Source organism: Rhinopithecus roxellana, chromosome 1 (assembly GCF_007565055.1).
Source record: "Rhinopithecus roxellana isolate Shanxi Qingling chromosome 1, ASM756505v1, whole genome shotgun sequence".
In the NCBI taxonomy this organism is placed as follows: domain Eukaryota; kingdom Metazoa; phylum Chordata; class Mammalia; order Primates; family Cercopithecidae; genus Rhinopithecus; species Rhinopithecus roxellana.
In genome coordinates, this window is record NC_044549.1 from 123,893,051 (window position 1) to 123,914,659 (window position 21,609).

Genomic DNA, 21,609 nt, shown 5'->3' on the forward strand with positions numbered 1-21,609 from the left:
TGGGATCCTTCCCATTTCACAGACAGGGAAACTATGATTCAGAGGTGGAGCAACTTTTTCAAGGTCATACAACCAGTAGGTGATGGATTCAGATTTTGAACCAGGTCTGAAGCCAAGTTTGGTGCTCCTCTCCCTTCTCTATAGCTGCCATCCAGACAGCAGCTGCCAACAATGAGGTTGGCTCCAAAACTGCCCTCTAATGACTCCAACCTGAGACCATGGTGCCCCTCTGAGCCTTCTGTAACCAGTGTTCGAAAACAGAACAAGCACCTGTGCCCCAGATATATACTCCTCATCTTTTCTTTTTAATTCGAGAAACATCTGGGAAAAAAATTGTTGTCCTCTTCCTAAAGTTGAGAGGTCAAGGCAAAAATACCCTACTCTCACCTCCTCCTCTGAACTGAGAAAGTCGTTTTCCAGACAGCCCATCTACTGGCCACTCTTGAATCTGAAAGGAGTCACTTCTTGTCCAATCTCTCTATTTCTTGTTCTCTTGCCAGCTCAGAGCTGGTCCTGCCTAGTCCCCTTGGCTGTCTGGTTTTGAGTACTCCTGGGAGCAGAACTTTATTCTTGGCCCCAACCAACCAGATCTCCTTGATGGCTGGACCACTGACAGGACTGCAGAGTGTGGGGCTGTAGCCACAGATGCTGGGGGCTGGGAGTCAGGCTGGCGGGGAATAGGCTGGCTCGGTGGCATGCTGGACCCACCACCCAGCATCCGGGATCTGTTGTCTGGAGCTGGCCTGCATCAGGGTTACAGACTGTCAGAGTGGAATGGCCAGGGAGCACTCCTCAGCAGGCGATATCCACCCATTTTCCAAACACAGAATCTTTCAGGTAAGCTACACTGACATGGGGAGACAGAGGCAGCCCAGGTGGAAGAGACTTGGGGCAGGAGCTCCACCTGCCCACTCCCTTTCTGCCCAGGAGTGAGACCCTCAGAACCCCAGGCTCCAAGGAGCTGTGGAGAAACCGCTGGTCTAGCCTGACTCCCTCCTTTGCAGGTGAGGAACTGAGGCCCAGAGAGGGAAAGTGACTTGCTGTCACAAAGCATCACTAGGAGCAAGGCCAGGCCCCTTCTCCTACACCACTCTCTGCTCTTCCTTGCAAGTCCCTCGTCCTCTCCCCACTGGACTAACTGCACCTCTGGATGCTCCACAGTGCCTGCTGGAGTCCTGATGTAACTAACACCCAGCACCTGGGTGGTTGGTACAGCCACTTTCTGCACTGGACTGTGAGCTCCCTAAGGGCAGGGACCCAAGCAGTGTCTGGCACAGGGAAGGAACTGGATATTTATTCTTTTACGTGAACAAGGAAGGAAGGGAGGGAGGGGGAACTGGTAAATAAAAGAACAGAAATATTTTCTTGTCTGGTATACTATTTTAACTGGTTTCCAAGACATGTGGGAGTCTCTAAACGCAGGGGGAATTCACACACACACACACACACACACACACACACACACACTGATAGAGCCCTACACTTACACACACACAACCCACAAGGCTGCTGGAGGGATCTGGCATCACCTGGCACTGTGGGCACAGAGCAGAAGCTTGGCAAGGACCAGTGTCCCTATATGATGAGTAGGGCTCTTCTTGAAGCCCTAGCTTTGGTGACCAGGACTCCACAGGGGAGAAATTGAGGCCAAATATTTCCACATTCTAAAAAGAGTCTAGATTAATTGGGGCCGCACATCCTTTGATTAAAGATCCAAGGGCTTTTGAATGATGAGACTAGGCCAGGCATGGTGGTTTATGTCTAATCCCAGCACTTTGAGAGGCCGAGGCGGGCGGATCACCTGAGGTCGAGAGTTTGAGACCAGCCTGACCAACATGGAGAAACCTCGTCTCTACTAAAAATAGAAAATCAGCAGAGCATGGAGGTGCATGCCTGTAATCCCAGCTACTCGGGAGACTGAGGCTTGAACTCGGAAGGCGGAGGTTGCAGTGAGCTGAGATTGTGCCCTTGCACTCTAGCCTGGGCAACAAGAGCAAAACTCTTTCTCAAAAAAAAGAAAAAAAAAGAAAAAACCCAAGGACTTTTGAATGATGAGACTAGGCCAGGCATGGTGGTTCACGTCTAATCCCAGCATTTTGGAAGGCCAAGGCAGGAGGTTGCTTGAGCCCAGGAGTTCGAGACCAGCCTGGGCAACATAGTGAGATCCCATCTGCAAAACAAAACAAAACAAAACAAAACACCATCAGACTGGATGAGATGACCAAGGTCATGGGGATAGATAGAATAGAGAAGAGCTTCAAAGGCAGCAGACAACCAACCAAAGAGAATGAGGAGGAACAGTCAGTGACGTGAAAGGCCAACCAAGAGAGTGTGGCATCTGGAAGCCAAGGGAAGAAAGTGTGCCTAGATGGAGGGAGGGCCTGGCTATGTGGGATGGTGCTGATGAGCACACGGGATGAAGGCAGAGCTGACTACCAGATTCATGATTCTTTTATTTCCTCTTCCATCCTTTCTGCTCTTTTAGGTAAAATTTAGATACAGTGAAATGCACAAATCTTAAGTGTACCATTCAATAGATTTAGACAAATGCAGACTTCTCTGCAATCCAAAGTTCTATCAAAATATAGAACATGTCATCACCTCAGAAAGTCCCCTCATGCAATTTCCCAGTCAACAATCCCCCTTCCCACTAAGAGGCCATTTTACTTTTCTGCTTTTTTCATGACAGATTAATTTTGCCTGATTTAAAAAATGTAATCTTTGGGAGGCCGAGGTGGGTGGATCACGAGGTCAGGAGATCAAGACCTCCCTGGCCAACATGGTGAAACCCTGTCTCTACTAAAATACAAAAAATTAGCTGGGCATGGTGGTGTGTGCCTGTAGTCCCAGCTACTCGGGAGGCTGAGGCAGGGGAATCACTTGAACCCAACAGGTGGAGGTTGCAGTGAGTCAAGATCGCACCACTGCACTCTAGCCTGGAGACAGAACGAGACTCCATCTCAAAACAAAACAAAACAATACAAAACAAAAAGTAATGCCTGGGTTAGGCACAGTGGCTCACTCCTGTAATCCCAGCACTTTAGGATGCCAAGGCACACTTGCCTTGGATCACCTGAGGTCAGGAGTTCGAGACCAGCCTGGCCAACATGGTAAAACGCTGTCTCTACCAAAAATACAACAACAAAAAAAATTAGCCAGGTGTGGTGGTGCACACCTGTAGTCCCAGCTACAGAGGAGGTGAGGCAGGAGAATCACTTGAACCTGGGAGGCAGAGGGTACAGTGAGCCGAGATCGCCCCACTGCACTCCACCTGGGGCAACAAGAGCAAAACTCCGTCTCAAAAAAAAAAAAAAGTAATATCTGCAGGATCTATAGTGTATGCCCTGTTTTATTTCTGATGTTGGTAATTTGTGTTCTCTCTCTCTCCCTCTCTCTCTCACACACACACATACTTTTTCTTGAATAGTATAGCTAGGAGTTTATTTTTTCAGAAAACCAACTTTTGGCTTTGTTAATTTTCTCTATTTTTTTTTTCCATTTCATCAGTTTCTGCTCTTTATGATTTTCTTTCTTCTACTTAACTTTGGGCTTATTTTGCTTTTATTTTTCTAGATTCTTAAAGTAGAAACTTAGGCCATCGATTTTAACCTTTCCAGTATTTAACGTCCCCTCTCAACACTGCTTCAGCAGCATCGCATAACTTTTGACATGTACTTTCATTATCATTTCAGGAAGAATATTTTCCTAATTCTCTTCTGATTTTTTTTTTTTTTTGACTCATGGATTATTTAGAAGAGTGTTATTTAATTTCAAATATTTGGGAGTTTCTAGATACTTTTTATTTTTCTCTAATTTAATTCCATTATACTCAAAGAACATTTTCTGTATAATTTCAGTCCTTTTATCTTATTGAAACTTGTTTCAGAGCCAAACATATTTTCGTAGTGAATGAACCATATGCTCTCAAAAATCATGTGTATTCTACAGTTGTTAAGTATGCACATACATTTGCTTGCTTTGTCTTCCCAATGAACATCCTCATAAAATATCCCTCTGTTTCTGTTGATACTCTTTGTTTTGAAATCTGTTGTGTCTGGTATTAATCTGTTCTCTAGTCTTCTGGTTACTGTTTGTGTCCTGTATCTTTTGCCTTTTTGTTTTACTTTCAATGTATCTGTGTCCTTATATTAAGCATGCATCTCTTGTAGATAGCAAATAGTTGAGACTGCCTCTTATTTTTCCCCATTCTGATGATCAATGCATTTTAAACAAGTGTTTAATCAATTTAGAGGTGGAATAATTACTGGTACAGTTAAATTTGTCTGCCATTTTACTGTTTGTTTTCTGATTAGTCGACTCTCTTTCTGGCCCTCTGTTTTTTGGGGTTTTTTTTTTTCTTCTTCTTTCTTTGGGGTTATTTTTAGAATTTCATTTTAATTCATCAGTGGACTTTTTGTATTTTTTATATTTTGGGGGTTTTTTGTGATTGATCTAGAGATTAAAATATATATCTTTAAATTTTTAATCTGCTTACAACTGATATTGTGCGACTTTAAATAAAATGTAAGAATTTGGAGCCACATACATCTACTTACCAGCCATCTTCCTTTATGTTGGAGCTGTCATTTGTGTTATATTTACATATATTGCAAATGCCACAATAAAATATTATCATTTTTGCCTTAAAATGTCATATCCATTTGAAAGAAATTAACAAAAAAGTAGCCTCTAGTACTTATCATTTGCAGTGCTTCTCATTTCTTCCTAAAGTTTCAAATTTCCATTTGGTATTATTTCCTTTCAGTTTGAAGCACTTTCTTCATCATTTCTTGTTGTGCAGGTCTAATGGTGATGGATTCTCTCAGTTTACATTTATCTTTAAATGTCTTTATTTTACCTTCATACTTCAAGGCAAATTTCCCTAGACACAGAATTCTGATTGATGGTGTCTTTTTTTCTGTCATTACTTTAAAGATGCTCTCTTCCACTGCCTTCTGGTCTCCATTATTCCTGATAAAAACTTAGTAGTCATTTCTATTGTTGGTTCCCTGTCTGTCATTTTTTTTTCCACCTGCTTTTCTTTACATCTTTGATTTATAACAGTATGACTACAATGTGCCCAAGTGTGGTTTTCTTTAGACACAGCTTGCTTAGGGTTTGCTGAGCTTTTTAGATGTATACATTATGTCTTTCAGCATGTTGGGGAAATTGGGGCCACTATGTCTTCAATTATTTTTATGTCTCACTTTTTTTCTTCTCTCATTCTGAGACTCCAATTACATGTATGTTAGACCTTTTGATATTGTCCCGCTGATCTCTGAGTGCCTGTTTATTTTTGTTCTCTGTTCTTCAGATTAGTACATGTCTATTGATCTGTATTCAGGTTCCCTGACTCTTTCTTCTGTCATTGTAAACGTGCTGTTGGGCCCATCCAGTGAATTTTTAAATTTTACTTCTTTATCATATTTTTCAGTTTTAAAATTTCTATTAGGTTTTATTTGACAATCTCAATTTCTTTGATAACAGTTCTTATTTATTTATAAAAGAATATTTTTCTTTATATCTTTGAGCAAAAGTATAATTTCTCCTTTAAAATACTTGTCAGTTAATTCCAGTATCAAAACCATTTTATGATCAGTCTTCATGTATTGTCTTTTCTCTCAATTATGAGTCAGGTTTTCTTGTTTCTTACTATGTTGGTAATTTTGGATTGCATCCTGGACTTCATGAATGATACATTGTATCACGTCTGGATTCTGTTCTTCACTCCTCTGAAGGCTGTTGATGTTTTGTTTTAGGAGACAATTAACTGGCTGAACTCAAACTTCAAACCCAGTTTCCCTTATGGTGAGCATTAGCTGAAATCGCTGTTCAGTTCTGTTCGTTCAGTTGGGCTTCTTGGATTCTCCCCTATGTTTGCATAGTTAAAGTAAGTCAGAGATTTAGGCTAAGTTTATATTCAGAACTTGGGGCACTATCTCTGTGATTCTCTCCTTTCTAATAATACGTCCCTCCTCCATTTTCCAGCTGCCCTAAACTTTCTCCTCTGGTTCTCTAAGCCGGTAAGACTACAAACTTCTACTTGAGCTTAAGACAGTCTGCATGAAGCCAATTGCAGTCTGCCCTTTGATGAAAAGCTACAAAATGGAAAACTTACACAATGAAATTTTACTTACCTGAGTGCCAGCTTCCCTTCAGTTTCCTCTTGCTTTTGATCAGCGTTTGCACGTAGTTGCTACTTTTTATATTTTGCCCAGAGTTTATAGCTGTTGTCTATAGGAAAGATGACTATGATTTGCTAGAACTTTCTGATCATCAAATTTAGTGATATGGAAGTCATTGGTGCCTTGACCAGAGCAATTTTGGTTGAGTGGTAGGGGCAGAAACTTGACTGGAGTGGGTTCAAGAGAAAGAGGAAGAAAAAGAATTTTAGAGAGTGAGAACTGACTGCTTTCTGAGAAGGTATTTGTAAAGTAGAAGAGATAAATGAGGTGCTTTTAGGGAGTGAATGTGGCATAAACATAGATTTTTTTGTAAAATAAAATCATGTTTTATATGCTGATGGGAATAATATGGCAGGGAAGGAGAAATCGATGACCTGAGAGAGAAAAAAAATTGCTGGTGTGATGTCCGTGGGTAGGTGAACGGGCATAGGACCTGACCCATAAGTGGAAGTGTTAGCCCTGGTTGGGCTATGGACAGCTCAACTATGGTTCCTGAGGCAGGTGGGGGTAGATGTGGTATTGGGAGATTATTGGAGTTCTCTTTGTGATATGTCCATGATCTCAGTGAGATCTGAGAGTGAGGATAGAGGGGGACATGTTAGATGGTGGAAGAGGGTAGAAGGCACGAAATTGTTGAGAAGTGTAGGAAAACTGAAGAACTAGTGAAATATAGTAGGAAGGTTGGTGGTAATGAATTTAAAGGAAGACTGGTCAGCATAGTCATGTGCTTACTCTACCCACATGTTGCTACCACACAGGGGCAGATGCAGGGTAAGTGAAGAGGACTTAACCGGGGGGGTTGCAGGCAGGTTAGTGAGGCAAGAGAGGAGGAAGGGAGTTAAGGATGTGGGCAAGGGAATGGCCATAGATGGGCCATAAACTTTAACCTGGGTAAGGAAGGAGAAAACACGAGGGAGTTGGTTGAGAGATCATTAAAATTAACATGATAGTATGAACAGATTGCAGGATCCAAAGAGAGATTAGGGGCCGGGCACGGTGGCTCAAGCCTGTAATCCCAGCACTTTGGGAGGCCGAGGCGGGCGGATCACGAGGTCAGGAGATCGAGACCATCCTGGCTAACACGGTGAAACCCTGTCTCTACTAAAAACTACAAAAAACTAGCCGGGCGAGGTAGCGGCACCTGTAGTCCCAGCTACTCGGGAGGCTGAGGCAGGAGAATGGCGTGAACCCGGGAGGCGGAGCTTGCAGTGAGCTGAGATCCGGCCACAGCACTCCAGCCCGGGTGACAGAGCGAGACTCCGTCTCAAAAAAAAAAAAAAAAAAAAAATTAGCAGCAGACATTCAGGCAAATACTGCCCCGTAAACCACAGTGGTCAAGAACGTGGATTCTGGAGCCAGACTGCCTAGGTTCAAATCCCGGCTTTGCCTCTTCATAGTTGTGTAACATTGAGCAAGACAGTTAACCTGTCTGTATTTTATTTCCTAATCTCTAGAGTGTGGAGAGGAGCAGTGCCCTCCCCTCTCCCATAGGGCTATTGTGAAAATTGAAATGAGTTAATGAATGTTTCAGAGTACTTGTTGCAGCGAGTTGTATCAGTGCTTGGTAAGTAAAATAAATGACAGGTCACCCTGGGCCCTTCCTCAAGGCCCAGCTCCCTGTGTCTAGTGACTGTCAGAAGGTGTAGACAAGGAAAAAAAAACAAAAAACAAAAAAAAAAACAAAGAGAGATTAGGGCCTGGGTACTTGAGGCAGTGAGGTGTCATTTGGAAAGTTGTGGTCAAAGAGTGTGTTGCTTGGAATTGAGAATATGAAGGAATTGCCATTATTGGTCACAACAAGGTTGACCAACCATGAAAGTAAATGGCTATAGTGGAATGGACAAAAATCTCTGGAGAAGAGATCAAGAAACCAAGAGGCCAGGGTATCAGAAGGATTGTTCTCAAAGATTTTGAAATCACCAAGAATTATAATAGAACTAACAGTGAAAAAGTGATGGTAGACTGCAGCGAAAATCTTCAGGGAAGTGAGAGGCCCCAGGGGTCTATCAGTCACTGCAACAGACGGGACAGCAGTGGGATAGTGGATGACATGAGACACCTGTTTAACTAAACTGAAGTGTGGCTCCATGGCAGCGCCAGGCATTCCACTATCCCACACTCCACCTATGATAGTTACCAGTCAATACACAAACCATCTGGGGATGAAAATGAGCTCTTCTCCAAATACTCAGAGATAACCCGGAACAAACCCTTGTTTGAGATTAGATAGAGAAGGGCTCCATACTTCACGTCTGGTGGTCTGGTAGGTCTGAGCCCTGTGGACCAAAGATCCTGGCTGGTGGTTACCTAAACTCCTAGCAATGCTGGCTAGGGGGATGGGTGAGGGCTGGTGCAGGGGGCACTGACAACTTGCCATATCATCAACCTACCAGCTTATCTTGAGAGGAGAGTTGCAGAGGTTGGTAGAGAGGTTGAGATGGAGTGAGAGACTCAGGTGTGAAAGAGGGAGGCAGAGGAGAGGGTCTCGCTCTTCACTAAAGAGCTAGGACACTGTGTATGCCCCTGCTGCTCATTCAGGGGAAGCTGAGGCCCCAAGAGGGGAGCACTCACACAGCAACCCTCCGGCCCCTCATGGCTGCCCCTCAGAGCTCCTACCCAGCTTCCCAACACCTCCCTGAGCCTTCCCTTCCTCGCTCAGGGCTCCACAAAGTTCTGAACCAGTCTGAGCTGCATGTGTTTTGGTTCATTTGTTTTTGAAAAACAAAAGACAAAGGTTCATTAAATCACCACCCACCCAGTCACCTCAGCAAGTAACTCCGGCCTCATCTTTCATTCTTCCTTTCCCACTGAGGCACCAAGTCCTGACACCTCTAAAATATTACCTCATCTCCACGCCCACTACCGCTGTCTACCCCGGGCCTCCATGAGGCCTGCCCCTTCCACGGCAACAGACTGGGCCTCCTGGCTGGGCCCTCTGCCTCTTGTTTCCCGCCCCTTTGCCCCCAGAGTGCCTCCACTAGAGTCATCTTTCTAAATAATGCTGACTGTATCCTTCCTCTGCCTAATTGCATCGCCAGCTCCCACTTTTCTGTAGCCAGAATTCTTAGGCTGTCACGCTCTCCCAGGGCGGCCCCAGCCCACCCCTCCTGCCTCCTGCTGCTTCCCATTCACTCCCTCTACTCCACCCATGACTGGCATCTCCCCAAACACGATGTACCAGGTTAATCCCACTGTCTTTGCATTGCTTCTTCTGCCTGGTGTGCCCTTCTCCTGCCTCCGCCTGTCAAAATCCTATTCATCCTCTGAGGCCCAGCCAGCGTGTCATCCTGTCTGTGAGGCCTGCGTGCACCTGTGTGGAGGCCCCAGTCGTGCCCCGGCTTGTGCGTGCGTCTGCTTTCCCCTCTGTGATAGTGACTTGCTCCATTTTTTGCCCTTTCCTCATACTTGGCACAGTGTCCAGCACAGAACACAAACTCAACATGTGCTGAATAGAACAGTAGTTTGGGTATAGATGCATAGAATTGCATATTGAAAAGACCTGAAAATTCTCCCAGGCCTCCCTCCCACAGCTGACCCTTGAAGGCCCGTAAATCGTCTTCCACATTGGCCAAGCAGCACCCTCCAAGCATCTCTAGGGGAGGAGAACTCAAAGCTGTGCTGGCCATTAGGTCTCTGGTATTGCTCTGGTTTCTGGGTTCCTACAACTTACTTTCACTCACTGGTCTTGTCTTACTCACTGGGGCCGTAGAGAATTGGTCCAGCCTCTCTTCCCCATGACAATCCTTCTAGTATCTGAACACAGCCCTCTGGTGCCTCTGAGCTTTCTCTTATCCAAGTTAAACCTCCTCAGCTGCTTCAACCATTCCTCAAGGGCATGATTTAGTGTCCCTCACCCTTCTCTGAACATGTCTCAGATTGTCACTGTCCCTCTTAAGAACTGGAGCTCTGAATAGGTCAAGGGACATCAGATGTGGTCTGAGTTGCACTGAGTACAGCAGGGCTGGACTCTCTCAGATTTTGGATATCCCAAATCTATCATCTAGCCCAGAAATTGCCAGGTTGTGGGGCCTCCAAACTCCAATTCCTTGGAAACTCATGCAAAGGTCTCTTTTGACTGCGTGGCTCCCAGATCATCCAGCACCTTCAGCCCACGGTGGATCTTACTCTGCCACCTCCTCAAGGAGGAGCAAGGCAATTGGGCGTGGCCTATGTTGGTATTGGGAAATGGGATTCCCCAGAGCTGATAGATCAGCTTCGGGATAAATTTAGTCTCAGGTAAGTCTGAATGTGACAGCTCCAGTTGGAGAAGCAGCCCAGATGCCACAAAAAGTGATGCCTCAATGGAACTATCAGGAGATCCCAGATCTGCCACAGAGTCAACGGGTGGCCTTGGATAAACCTCCTCACCAGCTTCCTTCCTGCTGAAATGAGGCTATATCTGGGGTTCCTTCCAGCCCAAATCAGACCTTCATGTGAGTTTTGTGGAACGGAAATCTCTGCCTTCACTCTGTGATTCTCAGAGCATTGGCGCTCTCAAGGTCTCCTTCTCCCATGCCTGCCAGCTTCCCCAGGTTCTCAGTGAGCCCCACACACTGCCCCCAGCCTGCCTCAGCTCCCTGGCTAGGCCTGGGAAGCCTCCAGTTCAGCATTCCTACACAGATTCCCACACCCTCCCCCACCCGGCCTCAACCTCCCTGTACCAGTGGCGGGGAGCTAGAGAAGCCATGAGTCAGGCTGTCAGAACTGGCCCTGCCGGTTCCACCTTCCATCTAACCACAATGTCAGCAAAAGGCGAGTCGAGGTTTGGCTAGAAAACTCTGCTGCCACCACTCTTCAGGTGGGCAAGGCCAATAGAACTTCCCTGCATAAACTGAGCCCAAGCACCGGATTTGTAGAAGTCCTTCCCACCTTCCCTCAGCTGGAGAGGACACCTTTTACAATGGCCGTCAGGCCCATGGGAACTGGCAGGAACTTCAACTACAGGACTAGATTGGCAGATTTGAGAGAACAAATAGCATTTGAGACTCAAAATAAAAGTCAAGCCACCCAGTATACAGGAGAAATCAAGGTTGGTAAGGACAGCCTCCCCATAGACCCTGGTGAGTTGACAATGCCTGTACCAGCCCTGCCCCGCCCAGAAAGGATTTGGAAGAGAAGCCCCAGCAGACTGTCTCCAACACCAGGAGACTCAGCTTCTCACTTAGAAAATGAGCTCAAGGGGTCCTGTGGCATCCAAAGAGCCTTGCACAAAATCTTAGTAGTTGCTGTGTGTGTGTGAGTGGGGTGTGTGTGTGTGTGTGTGTATGTTAGGGAATTAGATTAGCATTTCCCAAAATGAGTTCCAGAGGATGTTCACAACGCTGAGTGACAAAGGAGGTCTAAGTTTGGAAACTCTGGGCTAAATGAGTGAATCAGTTTTCTTTACTCATGATTCTCAGAAGTTTTAATTTGCTCATGTGTATCACAGCAGAGAAAGAAAGAGAAAAAGACAAAGAGGTGGCATGAAGCCCGTCCCAACTTACTTCAGTGCAGAAAACTTTAACAGAACACCAGTTTCAGACAGCCAGTTTGGGCAGCCACACTGAGATTGTTTAAGCTTACTTCCACAGGGAAATTCTGGAATCCCAGGCAAAGGCTCTCCTGGAACACGTCAAATGGCAAACCAGACGGCCATGGACTGGGAGAGACCTGTGTGTCTGCGGACCAAGTGCTACTGATTCCTGCAGAAGGAATTCCAGCATGCTCAGCCTCAAAACCTAGACAGGCTGCTGGACAGGCTGCCGTGAAAGTAGGAATCAAGATATAAGACAGGACCAGGGCTCGCTGCTTTCTTTGAAATGCTCTCTCCTGTCTCCCTCCTGTCACCATTTGAGACAGGCTCCCAGAATCTCTGTCTTTTCAAGGAATGGAGGACCTTTGGGATCTCAGAGTAACCTAGTTCAATAATTCTCAAACTGGAATGTGCACGTGGATCCCTGGGAATCTTATTAAAATGCAAATTCTGAGATTCTGTATTTCTACAAGATCCCAGGTGGTACCATTGATACCAGTCTGCGGGTCACACTTGGAGCAGCAAGATCCTGGCTAATCCAGGAAGACTTCCTGGAAGGGCAGACCTATAAGAGAAGGGCAACTTGGAGGGAAAAAACACAAGGAAGCAGAGCTGAGGCTGCAGAACAATGTGGAAGTGGGGAGAGAGTGTGGAAGCAAGGATTGTTCAGAGACATAGGGAGAACAAGGAGGCCAGGGTAGTCTAGGGGCACAGATTTTACAGTTAGGAACGGGGTGGGAGACACAGATGTGGGCTGGGAGGTGGATGCTAGGAGGCGGGCAGGTCCACACCAGCAGGGCGACAATAATTCAGATGCAGGGCTTCCAAACCTCACCCAGAGGGAGCTCTAACCCCTCAAGAGAGAAGGATGAAGACATGGCTCCTTGTCCACCCACTCCTTTGAATAGACCTCTGCTGTCCTGGTGGGAGGCGGGCGGGAGGTAGGGATGTCACCAGCCCTGAAGACTCATCTCCTATCACTGTCTGGCTGCACACAGCAGGGCGAGGCCGGCTGGGCTGACTCCGTCTGAGAAAGGGGAGAGTGGGAAGGAGAAAGCCAGCTAAGGCCCACCCTAGGCCTGGGGCATGGGAGGAAAGGGGAACCTAAGTTGGGGGAAACTAAGGGCAGGCAGGAAGGAGGGGTTGGGCATCACAATTAAGGGAAAAGGACAGGGAGCCGGGGACCCTTCCTATCTCCACAATATCCCAAAGATAACAGCAGACACTCATCTGCTTGTTCCATGTGCCAGGCACTGTTCTGAGCACTTATATTTATAGAAGCTTTTTTTTTTTTTTTTTTTTTTTTGAGATGGAGTTTCGCTGTTGTGGCCCAGGTTGGAGTACAATGGTGTGATCTCGGCTCACTGCAACCTCCGCCTCCCAGGTTCAAGTGATTCTCGTGCCTCGGCCTCCCAAGTAGCTGGGGGGCGCCCACCACCACACCTGGCCAATTTCTGTATTTTAAGTAAAGATGGGGTTTCGCCATGTTGGTCAGGCTGGTCTTGAACTCCTGGCCTCAGGTGATCCGCCTCCCTCAGCCTCCCAAATTGCTGGGATTACAGGCATGAGCCACTGTGCCCAGCTTTATAGGAGCTTATTTAATCCTCACCATAACCCAATGAGGTAGTTGCTAATATCATGCCTGTTTTACAGATGAAGAAACTGAGGCACAGTAACTTGACCGAGGTCACTCAATAAATACATAGTGGAGCTGGGATTGGACCTAGGGAGTCTGGCTTCAGAATCCATGCCCTTCAACACTTTCTAGAATCCAGGCAGATTCTGGGGCACAAGCGACTTCCTCCCACTGCCTGCCACTCTCAACCCCGGCCTGAGCAGGATACAAAACGGGTTGCTGCTGGCGAGGACAATAGTATCCTTCTGCCCCATGTGGCAAAGCAGCCCAGTCTCTTTCTCATGAAAATCTCCTTTCTGACTGGTCCCCCACTCATTCATTCAGAGTGCAGCAGCCCCAGCCTCGATAGCTCCACTAGCCAAAAGTGGTGTTTCCTGAACTCTTCAGATTGTCAAATACCTACCTATGCCTGTTCTGGAGCCCCCAAATCTTCTGTTCTGCAAGATTCTCCCTCTGCCCTTTGTGGAACACTGTGTATATGCAATCTATTCAATAAGAGTCCTCAACTCCCTGGGCAAACATCATTCATTCATTCAGCAAGTAGTTACTGAGGGCCACCGTGTGCCCGGTCAGCAGAACAGACAACCCTGAACTCTTGGATCTTACAATCAAATAGAGAGAGACAGACAAAAAAACAAGGTAAAAGTGAAAACATATTGTGTGTAAAAGACAAAAAGCACGGAGAGAAAAGTCAGACAGGAGAGGAGAGGAGGAGCGCAGTGTGGAAGGGTGGGTTGCTACAAAGTGAGCTACTGTGGCTGGGGCTGGCCTCCCAGGGAAGGCTGAGTGGGGACTGAAAGGAGGTTTGTTTGTGTGTTTTTTGAGACAGAGTCTCGCTCTGTCACCCAGGCTGGAGTGCAGTGACACGATCTCAGCTCACTGCAAGCTCCGCCTCTCGGGTTCAAGCGATTCTCCTGCCTCAGCCTCCCAAGTAGCTGGGACTACAGGCGCCCACCACCATGCCCAGCTAATTGTTTGTATTTTTAGTAGAGATGGCATTTCACTGTGTTAGCCAGGATGGTCTCGATCTCCTGACCTCGTGATCTACCCACCTTGGCCTCCCAAAGTGCTGGGATAACAGGGGTGAGCCACCGCACCCCGCCTGAAAGGAGGTTTTATAGTCAAACCTCACCCAAGGAGTCAAACCTTAAGTGAGGAGTGTGTGGCCTTAAGTGAGGTTTGACTACAAAGAGTTTTAATTTTTTTCTCAGTTACTGCTACCAACAGGGGAAGCCCCTGCCCTGCTGGACAGTGAGTGCTATCAAAGGTTTCAGAACTCTGCGGCCACTGCTGATTCCCACAAGGTCATATTTTGGTTATTAAGTCTCTGCCCTCATCCATTTCAAACTCCAATCTCCTATTCAACTCAAAGCTCCCCCTCCCCTCCTTCTCCTACTCAGCACAGACTAGACTTGGGGACAAACAGGGAGCAGGTCTGTGCTCTGCCATCTCATGGGTCCTTGTTCCATGGGCCCCTCTCCTGCTGGGGTGGGCACGGGGCCAGGGAAGGAGCTGACTCCTTCCTCAGTACCCAAGGCTGTCCTGCTGTCTGCCTTAGGTAGGTGTCCCTGCTCCTCCAACTGATTTTTATTTTATTTTATTTTATTTTATTTTATTTTATTTTATTTTATTTTATTATGTCATTGGTTGCAAGACTTTCCTAATGACAGAAGCAGTGAATTGACCTCTCTTCTGGTGTAAACTCCAGGTCTCATGTGGCTTGTCTTCCTGAGTGGCTCTGGTTTAGCAAAGGCTGCGTCTAGATGGTCCCTGGGACCTGCAGACTCCTTGTCCTGTAGGAAGGAGGGCAGCCAGAGGAGAGCCACAGTGGGGCCTTTTAAAGTGTAGGGCCCAATGCCTGACTCCCAGTTGCCAGGGTCTAAGGCTGGTGCTGGAGAGAATGCATGTGATGGGGGCGGGGAGTGGTTCAGAACCTGGGGGCGGGAGGGGACTCATGTAAACAAATGCCACCTACAGTGCACTCTCTACAAGCCCCCACATTCTACCCCTAGTTTCCAAAATTGCCTTCTGCTGGCATCACCTCAGATCTTCAGTCCCCCCCCTCCTTCTCCAACACTACCAGCCCAGGTCGTCAGCATGACCCCACCATCCCCATGAGAACAGCCCCCTACCTAGTCTCCCTGTTTCCCTGCCTGTCCTCCTCCAACCAACAGGTCGCTCCACAGCCAGAGTGATCTTCTAAAAACATAAGTCAGTGCTCCCCTTGCTTAAAATTATCAAACACTTCCCCTCACACTCAGAGTAAAATCCAGTCCCCTTAACACGACCCCCAAAGCCATAATACAGCCCTCCCACCTCCTTTCAGTCCATTCATCACACCAAGGTTTTTGCACATGCTGTTCCTTCTGCTCCCAGCATCTTCTCACTCGCTTCCTCTGGCCAATGCCTATGAATCCTTTAGTTTTCAACTCAGTGATAGCTTCCACAAGGAAGCTTTCCCTCATCCAACACCTCCATTTAAGTTACATCCATCCTGTTCTCTCTCACAGCACACTGCTGTTTTCCTCTGGGTTTCTCCTTTTACAATTTGAGACTCAGGCTCTGCATATGTATATCTATATCTATATATACATGTGTCTATGTCTATGCACATATGGATGTATGTATCCACCTATTTCTATCTATCTTCCTATCTCCCATCCACCGATCTCTTTTCTATCTCCCTATCTGCTATCTATCTATCCATCTATCTGTCTCCTATGTATCTATCTATCTATCTATCTATCATCTATCTATCCAATGATCTAATGTCTGTTTAATACTTTTCTCCTCTTGTTTATGAAGGTAGGAAACAGTCTTGGTCTGTCCTCAGTTATAACATTGATAACTAGCCAGTACCTGGAATAAAGTATGTGCTCAATAAATACGTGTTGGATTTACACAATGACTGAACCAATGTGTCAGTGATCCCTATTTTCTAATAGAAACATTGATAATCAAGCAGATTTAATGCTTGCATCGATATGATGTGAGCGAGGTAAACATATGACCCTTCCAAGATCAAAGTTACTCTGTTTCTAAAGTTATCAACCTATGGACTTGTTACGGTGTTTTGACAACTGTAAGACAATGCAACTCTAATGTGATTAGTTGGTCTTGTTTTCCCTCTCTGACAATATTTGATATTTAAAAGATCAGAGCTTATACAAGATCATCTAATTTAAGGACGATTTTTCTCATGTATTCATTCCCATGCACGGAGGCCACTGGGATCTATGAATGAACAACCCAGGGCCGCGGGTCCCAAGAAGTGCCCAAGCTAGATGTAGGGGAGAGATTAGGAGACCAACAACCACAACTGAGTGGGATGAGGGCTATGTGAATTCACGAGTCACTTTATATGAGCAAGGGCCCGTAGTAAGATCTTACATTCGTAAGTCTGGATTTCCCAGGTGAGTGATCAAATTTTTGCAATAGACAAATTTGAACATTATTTCACACAAGTTTTTCTATGATAAGGAGTGATGCACACATACTTTGCATTATGTAATCAGAAATTATTCAAATAGTTGTTGGCTAAAATACAGAAGGGACTTCTTGAAAATATGCTTTTCTTTGTTTCTATCAGATGCCTGACTTAATTTGGTAGAAAGTGTACCATTCACATAATTTTAACATTGTAATAAAAATACAGTAATCAGGATCCTGCCCTGTATGACCTTGGATGAGTTACCCAACTTCTCTGAGCCTCAGTTTCCTTGTGTATAAAATGGAGTTATTATATAGGTCCTAATTTTGCATGTTACTGTAATTAGAGAGTGCACATAAGTTACATAACATAGTATATGGCACATGATAGGTGCCTCATATAGGGAGGCAAATATCATTTGTTAGTATTATCATGTAGCTGGCTTATAAGTTATGCCAAGCGTCTCCCAGCAGAAACCACTGCTCACCACATCACCTGGGCCTGAACAGGTGGGAGATGTGGGGCCAAAGGGGTCTTTGTGTGAAGTTCAGAGGGAAAAACTGCTTTGTCCATCGCCCCCACGTAGAAGTGAAGTGACCTTCTCCCTTTATCTTCACCAACCTGCGTTCCTAGCTGGCATCATCTTCTGGGAATTGGCAGGGTACAGATGGGTGGGGAGAGGACGGAGTGAGGCAGCTCATCCTAAACAGGTCTCCCTGTCCTACATTTAGCAAGCCCAGCACAATCTCAGTACCTCTCAGCCTGGGAATCACACTACCTCTCCCACTCCGCCCACCGCTTTCCTGAAGAGCAGCCCCAGCCTAGCCCCAGGCTTCTTCAGTTTTGCATTGCTCAAGCCTGACTTGACAGGGAAAACTGCTTTGGGATTGGGGTGTGCTGCAGGTGTGGCCAGTGTGGCCAAGGCCAGCACTGAGGGCAGGGCCACAGGGCGGAGCTGGGGCTACTGCCCCCAACCCCCGCCCCAGGTCAGGGCGCTCTGCATAAGTATGGAAACATTTTTCTCCTGAGTCTTCATTTGAGAGCAATTTAAATTCCTGTAGATGCTGAGGTGGGAACTGAGAACCTGGGATGAGCAGGTGGGTGGGGCTGAAGCCCTGGGATCAGTGCCAGGCAGAGAGGCCTGGGCTGGGCACCCAGTCCTGGTTTCCGTGAGTCACAGGAGCCCCAGAGTAAATGGGCCTTCAATGTGCGGCTCTCAAGGCAGCACCAGAGGCATCGCTGGTGCTCAGGAAGCCACAGGTGCTCAAGAGGGAGTCCCAAAGGCTTCTTAGAGAAACAGGGACTTCGCCAAGGCCCTGAGGAAGGGGGAGGGCAATTGGATAGGCAGAGAAAGAAGGGCAAGAAAAAGCCATGCAGAGGTGGGAGACCATAGGACATGTTGGAGAAACAAAAGTAGCTGGCTCCATTTGGCTGAAAAGTAGACTGCAGTAAGGCTGGAGGTAGACTGCAGAGGGTCCCTAAAGCACCTCTGCCACCTCCAACAACAGCCAGATAGGCCCTGCCGGTATCTAGACGCAGGACTCTACCCACCCTGAGGTTTACTCACTGTCTTTGAAGAGTTGAGGGGTAACCCACAGACAAGTGCTTCCATCACACACAGATCCCCCCAACTACTCTGGGACGCAGGTACAGGGTGTAATTACTCCTAAGAAGGAGGAGGCTGGCTGACAATTCTCTCACACCCTGGGTAAAGCCCCACTCCACCCCACCTCTACTGTTCCCTCCAGAAGCCGCCTCCACGTGCTGGATATAGCACATCTCCTGTCAGGTCCCAGGTGGGCAGCTGGAGGGGAGCAGACAGAGTCGAGCTCCTGGACTCATGCCCTGTGCCCTCACCCCCAGCCAGCTCACAGGAGGCTCTGATTCTGGCCCAAGCACTGCAGTCTGGGGAGGTTTGGGGTGCTCCTCAATCTACAAGATCCACATGTTGGGAAGAATCCTGGCTCTGGTGTCACATAGACCTGGGTTCAAATCCCAGCTTTGCCACTTACTAACTGAATGGCCCTTGGCATGTTGCCTAAACTCTCTGTACCTCGGTTTCCTCATCTGCAACATGTGGTGTGATCTGGGGACTGTGGATGGTTGGCTGAAGAGAACATAGGTAAGGTAGCTGGCCCAGTGCCTGCATGGGTGGCAGAGCGAGAAACACATGAAGGGTATGTGTGCAACGGGAAAAGATGAGCTGACCCAGATCAGCAGCATTTTCCCCAAATTCACACTTAGTCTTCCTCCTGGTAGGGATGACAGGGCAGACTGGACTTTCAGAGGAGAAGCCAAGCCCAGAGAAGCAAGTGAGCATCTGCGGCTACACTGTGGGAACATGGGGTCCAGCCTAGTCTCCCCTGCACCCCAGCCTGCCCCATACCCAAGAGGAGCCTATTGGAGAGCCTGGCCCTGGGACATATTCCCGAGCCCAGCTGTTCCCCCCAAACAGGGTGGGTTCCCTGGAAGCTCTGGCTCTGCCCCACCTTTCCCAGAAATCAAGCTGCAGAGTGGGGAGTGGAGCCTGACTTGGGAACAAGTTCTGGCACCTCCATCCAGATAGTGGCACAGGCTGAACCACCTGCCAGGAGGGACAGCTGTAGCAGCAACTCCCGCCCACCCCCAACCCCTGGTGGTCTATCTGGTCAGGGAGAAGGCCAGGCCGTGGAATCCAGGAGGGAAGAGGAGCCATTGAAGAGTTCCCTAAAACCACACAGGCAAGGAGGGGCCAGCCCAGACCCAGCATGGATGAACTCTTCTGCAGACCTTGAGCCCTTGAGAAAGGCTGATAACGTGTTCTCATCCAGAAGGCAGTAGCAGTGGCTGGCGCTGATTACACACAATGCACTAAACACTGTGCTAGTTACTGTATGTTTATTTCATTTAGCCTTCATAACAATCTCCATGGTTTAGATAGGGGAACTTGAGCACGGAGAAGGTAAGGAATTTGACCAAAATCCCAGAGCTGAGAAGGGTCAGAGCCAGAGTTTGATGGGAGAAAGTGAGGCTCTAGCTTCAGAGCATGGGGGCTCCAGCTGGAGGAGCTGTATTCCCAGGCGAGGGAGCCCTGGGGGAACACCTTGTTCTCTCCCAGCTCTACCTCTAAAGTGGGCATCACATGAACGAGCTCTGCCCGGGATGAGAGCTTGTTTGGAGAACGAATCTGATGACAGGACGGCAGAAGAGTCTTCACCTCTGACTCAGGGCTGAGAAGAGTCTGCAAGTAATTTTCCCTAAGCGTTTGGTGTACACAGGGTGCTGAGAGACCCACGAGGTAATGGGTCATGGATTGAAAGTAGAGTGAGATGGGATCTGAGGGGCATAGAGGGAGGTCCCTGCAGGGGACAGTGGGGACACTGGGGGTCAGGGTGTCTGGGTGGGCGTCAACTCACCCCGCTGCATCCAGCTCCTCAGTGGTCAGGAGTCCCAGGCTGGCTCTTGGCCACTGCTGCATCTTCAGTGTTTGGTTCAGGACCATCATAAGCACAGAGTGATGGAAGTGGCAGGTGAACTGAGGAGGGTGTGTGGAGGCCCTATCTATGAAGCTATCTCAGTGTGTTCCGTGCACACATCCATGGTCTTTCTGTTCCCTAGGAATACCACAGGGAGAGCACAGGACCACTTGGCCTGAAGCCCCCACCCTTGCCTTTTGAAATTGGCAGGACTCCCTGCACTGGGCTGATGGACCAGGTGTGCCCCTGCACCCCGGCACTCACTTGCTCTCTCCTCTGTCCTGGGATAGGACAAGGTCCCCTTCCCAGGCTCCACTTATGGACTAGTGCTCCAGGTTTCATGCAGACCAGGTGTCTGCAGATCTCCTGCCCAGAGGCAGCACTTGGGTTAACCTGTGGTGTTCCTCTTAAGATGATGGGATGGGGACCTCAAATGGGTGAGGCTTCCATGGGGGCAGTGTCTGGGGCACTCTGAAGTTCTTTCCTGAACACCAGGTGACCTTAGGAGAAAAGTGATTAAGTGGGACCTGGTCTTAGGGGCTGTTCAGAGTCAGAGGGCAAGGGTGTCTTCTGCGCCCACCTCTGGGCACAATTTTTTTTTTTTTTGAGATGGAGTCTCGTTCTGTCGCCAGGCCGGAGTGCAGTGGCACAATCTCGGCTCACTGCAACCGCCACCTCCCGGGTTCAAGCAATTGCCCTGCCTCCGCCTCTTGAGCCCTACTACACCATGGCACCACCATGCCAGGCTTTTTTTTTTTTTTTTTTTTTTTTTTTTTAGTAGAGAAGGGGTTTCACCATATTTCCCAGGATGGTGTCGATCTCCTGATCTCATGATCCACCTGCCTCGGCCTTCCAAAGTTCTGGGATTGCAGGCATGAGCCACCGTGCCCGGCCTGGGCACAATTTTTAAAAGAGAGACCACATCTACTAGAGCAGGGGTCCCCAACTTCTGCACTGTGGACCGGACTGTACCAGTCTCTGGCCTGTTAAGAAACAGGCTGCAGAGCAGGAGGTGAGCTGTGGGTGGGTGAGCATGACCGCCTGAGCTCCGCCTCCTGTCAGATCAGCAGCAGCGTTAGATTCTCATAGGAGTGCAAATCCTACTGTGAACGGTGCGTGCGAGGGATCTAGGGTGCAGGCTCCTTAGGAGAATCTATCACCTGACGATCTGAAGTGAAACAGTTTCATCCTGAAACCACCTCCACCCACCCACCCCTACTCTTCCTCCCCACCCCACCCCTGTCCATGGAAAAATAGTCTTCCAAGAAAATGGTCCTTGGTGCCAAAATGGTTGGGGACCGCTGTACTACAGAAATGATCACAAGGACCCTGCTGGGAGAGGGGGAGCAGGAGACAGGGCCCCAGACAGAGGACCCATCATGACCTCTTGT